Source organism: Papio anubis, unplaced genomic scaffold (assembly GCF_008728515.1).
Source record: "Papio anubis isolate 15944 unplaced genomic scaffold, Panubis1.0 scaffold338, whole genome shotgun sequence".
In the NCBI taxonomy this organism is placed as follows: domain Eukaryota; kingdom Metazoa; phylum Chordata; class Mammalia; order Primates; family Cercopithecidae; genus Papio; species Papio anubis.
Genome location: NW_022163514.1, coordinates 68540 through 77799, shown reverse-complemented (window position 1 = coordinate 77799; position 9260 = coordinate 68540).

Here is a 9260-nt window from a genome sequence, read left to right as displayed (position 1 = left end):
CTGTCCCCATCCTGTCCAACGATACTCAGCTGGGTTACCTGAAATAGCCTGCTGATGACTTTCATATCACTCTTGTTCTCTGTCAACACAGCTAACACACTGCCATGTAATAAAAGAAGTATTGGCCGGGCGCGGTGGCTCAAGCCTGTAATCCCAGCACTTTGGGAGGCCGAGGCGGGTGGATCACGAGGTCAGGAGATCGAGACCATCCTGGCTAACATGGTGAAACCCCGTCTCTACTGAAAATACAAAAAACTAGCCGGGCGTGGTGGCGGGCGCCTGTAGTCTCAGCTACTTGGGAGGCTGAGGCGGGAGAATGGCGTGAACCCGGGAGGCGGAGCTTGCAGTGAGCCGAGATCAGGCCACTGTACTCCAGCCTGGGAGCACAGCGAGACTCCGTCTCAAAAAAAAAAAAAAAAAAAGAAGTATTATAAAATTGCTTGCTCCCTGAAACTCAGCAGAAAATTCCAGCATTATTGAGGGAAGACAACACTAGATGTTGATCTTTCCAGTCTTTGCTGCACAGAAGTAGAGGGCCAGGTACCAGATGATTATGATTATCTCATCATCCAACTTGACATCTTCCATTGGCTTCCCATTGTCCTTAGGGTCATTTAAATTTTCAACAAGACCTTCCTAGTCATTACTTCCCTGCCAGCATCAACTCCAGCTGTTCTTTTTCTCCTACCCCTCTCCAGCTACACTTTCGCTCAATTCATCAAATATACCAAGCTCTTTACTTTTCCTTTGTGCACATAAGTTTTCTATTACTTGGAACAACCCTCTCAATTCCTGCATTCTTTGTTTTACCCTCCTTATAGCAATATGCTTGTAATCGAATAGTAATTATGTAACTAATAAAATTTCATTGTCTCTATAGGAGCAGAGACCAGGAACATGGTAGATGCTTAAAATTATGCACTGAATGAAACTACTACAGCTGTCACTTTTATACTGTTGGTTTCAGCTTAAAGACTGACAGAGGGCCGGGTGCAGTGGTTCATACCTGTAATCCCAGCACTTTGGGAGGCCAAGGCAGGCAGATCACGAGGTCAGGAGTTCGAGACCAGCCTGGCCAATATGGTGAAACCCCATCTCTACTAAAAAAATACAAAAATTAGCCAGGCATGGTGGTGTGCACCTGTAGTCCCAGCTACTCAGGAGGCTGAGGCAGGAGAATTGCTTGAACCCAGGAGGTAGAGGTCACAGTGAGCTGAGATTGTGCCACTGCACTCCAGCCTGGGCAACAGAGTGAGACTTTGTCAAAAAAAAAAAAGGACACTGGTGCTGTCAGTTACTAGTAGGCAAGAGGTGTAACAGTGTACACAAAGAAACTGTAAGGAGTTTAGAAAAAAACGAAGAAAGCTTTCAGGATAAATATATAATGATGCCCTATAGGCTTGGAGGGAATAATTTAGCAAAGATGGCCAGTGCAGTGGCTCACGCCTATAATCCCAGCACTTTGGGAGGTCAAGGCAGGAGGATTGCTTGAGGCCAGGAGTTCCAGACCAGCCTGGGCAACATAATAAGACCCATCTCTACCAAAAATTTAAAAATTAGGCCGGGCACAGTGGCTCACGCCTGTAATCCCAGCACTTTGGGAGGCTGAGGTGGGCAGATCACGAGGTCAAAAGGTCGAGACCATCCTGGCCAACATGGTGAAAGCCCATTTCTACTAAAAAAAAAAAAATAGCTGGGCATGGTGGCACCCACCTGTAGTCCCAGCTACTTGGGAGGCTGACACAGGAGAATTGCTTGAACCCAGGAGGCAGAGGTTGCAGTGAGCCAAGATCGCACCACTGCACTCCAGCCTGGGGGGACAGAGGGAGACTACGTCTCAAAAAAAAAAAAAAAGCCAGGCGTGGTGTCACATGCCTGTAGTCCCACCTACTCAGGAAAGGATCACTTGAGCCTGGGTGAAGGCCTTAGTAAGCTGTGATTCTTCCACTGCACTCACCCTGGCTGAAAGAATGAGAACCTCCTCCCTGCCCAAAAAAAGTTTCATTTCACTGAGTGGGCATCAACAATATACAGAATGGGAAACTTCTGACTTTCCTTCCTTCCATGGATGCACTGAATATATCTACACATGGATCAGTTCTCTGTGAGAGAAATATAGAAACTAGTTGAGACTCCTACACACTGGGCAACTGAGAATATATCCACATCAAAATGGGTACCAACAAGTTGAGACACAATGTAAACCACAAACCTGGGCATAGTATCTTACAATTGGGAAGGAATCCCCAAATTCCAGATTTTTGAAGAATGAATGGTGTAGGCCAGACATACTGCTCCCAAACTTAAACAGTTTCCACCTGAGAGTTTGGCTCCTCAATCGTCTTACTCTGGGAATGGACAGGGTTCAGCATTTGTGAGTCCCCTGAGAAAAAAGAGGACATTTATTTATTTAGAGACAGAGTTTCGCTCTTTTCGCCCAGGTTGTAGTGCAGTGGCAAAATCTTGGTTCACTGCAACTTCCGCCTCCCGAGCTCAAGCGATTCTCCTGCCTCAGCCTCCTGAGTAGCTAGGATTACAGGTATGCACCACTACACCCAGCTATTTTTTTATTTTTATTTTTTTTTGAGACGGGGTCTTGCTCTGTCGCCCAGGCTGGAGTACAGTGGCGCAATCTCAGCTCACTGCAACCTCTGCCTCCTGGGTTCAAGCGATTCTCCTGCCTCAACCTCCCGAGTAGATGGGACTACAGGCACATGCCACCATGCCTGGCTAATTTTTTGTATTTTTAGTAGAGATGGGATTTCATAGTGTCAGTCAGGATGGTCTCGATCTTCTGACCTTGTGATCCACCCACCTCAGCCTCCCAGAGTGCTGGGATTATAGGTGTGAGCCACCATGCCCAGCCATAAGAGGACATTTTAAACAGGTATGTGAGCACTTTCAGTGGCTGTCCCCCAGGGTCAATGCAGAGCAAGCAGGCAGAAAGGCACCGTTCTGGCTGGGCACCATGGCTCATGCCTGTAATCCCAGTGCTTTGAGAGGCTGAGGCGGGAGGATCACTTGAGGCCAGGAGTTTGAAAACAGCGTGGGGGACAGTTTTTTTGTTTTTTTTTTAATTAGCCAGGTGTGGTGACATATACCTATAGTCCTAGCTACTCAGGATGCTGAGGCAGGATGATTGTTTGAGTCCAAGATTGAGGGTTGCGGTGAGCTATGATGGAGCCACTGCATTACAGCCTAGGTGGCAGACTGAGACCTTGTCTCTGAAAAAAAAAGAAAATAAGATTAAAAAAAAAGAATTAAAAAAAAAAAAAAAACGGTTTCATAGTCTTCCTAAAAGGGATTTGTCTACACATTTTCCCCAACTGCTGCCTCAACATTAGGCTTCTAAGTAGCCTACATCTAGTAGCTGATAGGGCTGGTAAACAATAGACCTCCAGGAGCATGAACAGGCACGTGGGAACTTCACTGGCGTTCTCCCCTCTGCCACTGCTCCATTCAGAGATAAAACTAGGGGCCAGGCATGGTGGCTCACCCTTGTAATCCCAGAACTTTGGGAGGCCGAGGCGGGTGGATCATTTGAGGTCAGGAGTTCAAGATGAGCCTGGGCAACATAGTGAAACCCTGTCTCTGCTAAAAAAAAAAATGCAAAAAATTACCTGGGCATGGCTGGGGGGTGTCGGGGAGGTGTGCCTGTAGTCCCAGCTATGCTGGGGGCTGAGGCAGGAGAATAGCTTGAACTCGAGAGGCAGAGGTGGCAGTGAGCTGAGATTGCACCACTGTACTCCTGCCTGGGTGACAGAGTGAGACTCTGTCTCAAAAATAAAGCAACAAAAGTAAAAAAACTAGGCTTCTAGCTTCTTCCTGGATGGTGTACCCCAACTTTTACAGCTTCCACCCAAGGGACCAGCTCCTAAGCTCCTAAATCATCTGTCTCTGGAAATTAATGAGACTGCATTCACAAGTCCCCTTAGACTACAGAGAAGAAAAGTGATTTTAAAAGGGTGTTTGAGCAGTTCTAGCATCCGTTTCCCCTGAGTACAAAGTGGGCAGACAAAAACACCCAGCTCCCAGTTTACCCCCAGGAAGGGGTTTGACTGCACACCTAACGTCCCAACTTTCCCAGCCGCTGTCCACGAGTCAGGCCTCTAGCCTATATCTTCTAGCCTATATCTGGGCACTGACTGGGCAGGCAATAAGTAGTCCTCTGGGAGCCTGAATGGACATGCAGTCGCTTTCTGCAATTCCTTTTGCAGGCTCACTCTAGAGATGGAGCCAAGCCTCTGAACAATCCATCTGTCCCTGACAGCAGATAGGAGCTACTATTCACTAGGCCCCTGGGGGTAACAACACATTAGGCAATGGGTTGAAAGAGTGTGCGGTCTGAATGAGAATGCATGCATTTGCTACATATTATCTCCCCAGCTTAGTACAGGGCAAGTGGGAGATCAACAACAGTTCCCAGCTTCTCCTTGAGGATAGAAGGAACTGGAACACATATAACACCCCAACTTTTCTAGCTAAATTTCAGAAACTGTCCTCAATATCACCAGTATTGGGGCACTGATGGCATTTGGTGCACGCCAATCTCTTGCAGCTACTAAGAACAAAGACAGCAGTTTGTACAAGCACAAAAGTTTGAGAGGCACCTAGAATCTCTGGTTGGGTTGATTGGTGAGGTTCATCTCCTACAAAAAATCAGATATTAAGACTTGGAAAGAGAGTTGTCTTATTTAATGCATGAAAATCAACACAGTCAACAAAAAAATCAAGAAACAGAAAATACGTTTCAAACAAAATAATAAGATAAATCTCCAGAAACCAATTCCAATGAAATGTAGATTAGTGATTTTACCTATTAGAGAATTAAAAATAGGCCGGGTGCGGTGGCTTATGCCTGTAATCCTAGCACTTTGGGAGGCCGAGGCGGGCGGATCACCTGAGGTTACATGTTAGAGACCAGCCTGGCCAACGTGGCGAAACCTCATCTCTACTAAAAATACAAAAATCAGCCAGGCATGGTGGCAGGCACCTGTAATCCCAGCTACTCGGAAGGCTAAGACAGGAGAATTGCTTGAACCTGGGAGGCGGAGGTTGCAGTGAACTGAGATCGTGTCATTGCACTCCAGCCTGGGCAACAGAGAAAAACTTCCTCTCAAAAAAAAAAAAAAAAAAACTAAAAAGAATTAAAAATAATCATAAATATGCTCACTGATGTCAGGAGTGTAATGTATGAACAAACCGAGACTTTCAACAAAGAGAAAATACAAAAACAGCGTTGACACGGTGGCTCACACTGTCATCCCAGCACTTTGGGAGGCCAAGGTGGAAGGATTGCTTGAGCTTAGGAGTTCAAGACCAGCCTGGGTTACATAGTAAGACCCCATCTCTACAAAAAATTAAAAATTAGCCAGGTATGGTGGCATACACCTGTGGTTCCAGCTCCTCTAGAGCCTGAGGTGGGAGGATGACTTGAACCTGGGATGTCAAGGCTGCAGTGAGCTGTTATCACACCACTGCACTCCAGCCTGGGTGACCAAGTAAGACCCTGTCTCAGAAAAGAGAGAAAATATAAAAACATACCAAACAGAAGTTGTAGATCTGAAGTATGTAATAACTCATCTGAAAAATTATCTAGAGGGTTTCACCCACAGACTAGATCAAGCAGAAGAAAGGGTCAGTGAATTTGAAGACCAGTCATTGGAAATCATCCAATCAGAGGGGCAAAAAATGAGAAAAAGAGAATAGCTTAAGGGACTTCAGGGACACCATCGAGTAGACTAATGTATGCATTACTGGATTTTCAGAAGGCAAAGAGAGAGAGCAAAATGGACAGAAAGCATGTTCAAACAAACAATGGCTGAAAACCTTCCAAAATTGGGGAATTAAATAGAAGTCGAGACCCAAGAAGCCCAAGGAACATGAAATAAGATGAATCCAGCCAGGTGTGGAGGCTCATGCCTGTAATCCCAGCACTTTGGGAGGCTGAGGCAGGTGGATCACTTGAGGTCAGGAGTTCGAGACCAGCCTGGCCAACATGGTGAAACCCCCGTCTCTACTAAAAATACAAAAATTAGGCAGGCATGGTGGCATGTGCCTGTAATCCCAGCTACTCAGGAGGCTGAGGCAGGAGAATGGCTTGAACCTGGGAGATGGAGGTTGCAGTGAGCCTAGATCGTGCCACTGCACTCCAGCCTGGTCGACAGAGCGAGACTGTCTCAAAACAACAACAACAACAACAAAAAAAAAACAATAAGATGAATCCAAAGAGACCCACACTGACATACATTACAATCGAATTGTCAAAAGTCAGAAACAGAATTTTGAAAGCAACCAAGGGAAAAGCAAATTCTGAGTACAAGGGACCCCCAATAAAACTATCAACAGAGTTTCCAGCATAAACCTTGTGGGCCAGAATGGAGTGGAACGACAGATTCAAAGTGCTGAAAGAAAAAAAGTTCCAGTCAAGAATGCTATATCCAACAAACCCATCCTTCAAAAATGAGAGGGAAATAAAGACTTTCTCAAACAAAAGCTGAGGAAGATTATCACCACTATACCTGCCTTACAAGAAATGCTAAAGAGAGTTCTTAAGGTTAAAACAGAAGTATGGAAAACAGCAACATGAGCACACAAAGTATGAAACTCATTGGCAAAGGTAAATATATAGTCAAAACTAATATTGTATTACTATAATAGTAGTGGGTAAATCAATTTTAGTTTTCTTATAAAAGTTAAAAGACAAAAGTAGTAAAACAACTATATTATGTTAATTGGTACAATATAAATAGGTGTTAATTGTGATATCAATAGCATATAAGCCAGAGGAGGAAAGAGAAAAGCAAAGTTCTCAAGGTAAGTTATCAGCTTAAAGTAGACTGTCATAAGAGATTTTATGTAAACACTTGGTAACTACAAAGAAAATGTCTATAGAATTAAAGAAAAAGAGAAAAGAATGAAAACATAAATACAAAAGCAATGAAATATGGCCAGGTGCAGTGGCCCACGCCTGTAGTCCCAGCACTTTGGGAGGCTGGGGCGGGCAGATTGCTTGAGGCCAGGAATTCGAGACCAGCCTGTCCAACATGGCAAAACCCCATCTCTACTAAAAATACAAAAATTAGCCAGGTGTGGTGGTGCACACTTGTAATCCCAGCTACTCAGAGAGCTGAGGCAGGAGAATTGCTTGAACCCAGGAGGCGAAGGTTGCAGTGAGCTGAGATCGTGCCACTGCCCTCCAGCCTAGGTGACAGAGCGAGACTCCGTTTCAAAAAACAAAACAAAACAAAAAACAGTGAAATACAAAAGAAGACAGAGAAAAAAGAGGGACAGAAGGACTATAAGACTAACAGAAAATAGTTAATAAAATGTCAATAGTAAATATTTCCTTATTTTTTATTTTTTGTTTGTTTTTGTTTTGTTTTGTTTTGTTTTTGAGACAGAGTCTTGCTCTGTCTCACCCAGGCTGGAGTGCAGTGGTGCTATCTTGGCTAACTGCAACCTGCACCTCCTGGGCTCAAGCAGTTCTCCTGCCCCAGCCTACCAAGTAGCTGGAATTACAGGTGTGTGCCACCATACCCAGCTAATTTTTGTACTTTTAGTAGAGACGGGGTTTGGCCGTGTAGGCCAGGCTGGTCTCTAACTCCTGACCTCAGGTGATCCGCCCGCCTCAGCCTCCCAAAGTGCTGGGATTGCAAATGTGAGCCACTGCACTCAGCCAACAATAGTTTTTTGAATATCACACGAAAAGCTCAGGCAAAAAAAAAAAAACAAAGCAAGACACAAGAAACAAGTAGGAATACATGAAGCTATAAAACTGCTGCAAAGCAAAAGAGGCAGTCAACAAAATGAAAAGGTAGACTATGGATTAAAAGAAAATACCTGCAAATAATATACCTGATAAAGTTATCAAATATATGAGGAAATCACACAACTCAATAACAAATTAACCAAATAACCCGATTCAAAAATGGACAATGAACTTGAATGGACACTTTTCTAAAGAAAACATAAAATAACCAACATATTGAGTGAGGAAAAGCAGGATGCATTCCCTTTGAAAACTGGCACAAGTCAGTAATGCCCTCTCTCACCACTTTTATTCAACATAGTATTGGAAGTCCTGGCCAGAGTAATGAGGCAAGAGAAAGAAATAAAAGGCATCCAAATAGGAATAAAAGAAGTCAGACTATCCCTGTTTGCAGATGACATGTTTCTATCTGGAAAACCCCATTGTCTCAGCCCAAAAGTTCCTTCAGCTGATAAACAACTTCAGCAAAGTTTCAGGATACAAAGTCAATGCACAAAAATTACTAGCATTCCTATGTACCTACAACAGCCAAGCCGAGAGTCAAATCAGGAAGGCAATCCCGTTCACAACTGCCACAAAAAGAATAAAATACCGAGCTGGGCTTAGTGGCTCATGCCTGTAATCCCAGCAAGATTCCATCTAAAAAAAAAAAGAAAGAAAGAATAAAATCCCTAGGAATACAGCTAATTAGGGAGGTGAAAGATCCCTACAATGAGAATTACAACACACAGCTGAAAGAAATCAGAGATGACACAAATGGAAAAACATCCCATGCTCATGGATAGCAAGAATAAATATCATTAAAAGGGACATATTGCCCAAAGCATTTTGTAGATTCAATGCTATTCCTATCAAACTACCAATGACATTCTTCACAGAATTATAAAAAGCTATTTTAAAATTCACATGGAACCAGCCCAGTGCGGTGGCTCACACCTGTAATTCCAGCACTTTGGGAGGCCGAGATGGGCGGATCATGAGATCAGGACATCGAGACCATCCTGGCTAACACAGTGAAACCCCATCTCTACTAAAAATACAAAAAAATTAGTTGGGCGTGGTGGCGGGCGCCTGTAGTTCCAGCTACTCGAGAGGCTGAGGCAGGAGAATAGCGTGAACCTGGGAGGCGGAGCTTGCAGTGAGCTGAGATGGCACCACTGCACTCCAGCCTGGGCAACAGAGCAAGACTCTGGCTCCAAAAAAAAAAAAAAAAAAATTGGAACCAAAAAGAGCCTGAATAGCCAAGGCAATCCTAGCAAAAAGAACAAAGCTGGAGGCATCACATTACCTGACTTCAAACTGTGCTACAGGGCTACAGTAACCAAAACAGCATGGTACTGGTACAAAAACAGGCACATAGGCCAATGGAGCAGAATAGAGAGCTCAGAAATAAGGCCACACTCCTAAGATCAGCTGAACGTCAACAAAGCTGACAAAAACAAGCAATGAGGGGGAAAAAATCCCTATTCAATAAATGGTGCTGGGATAA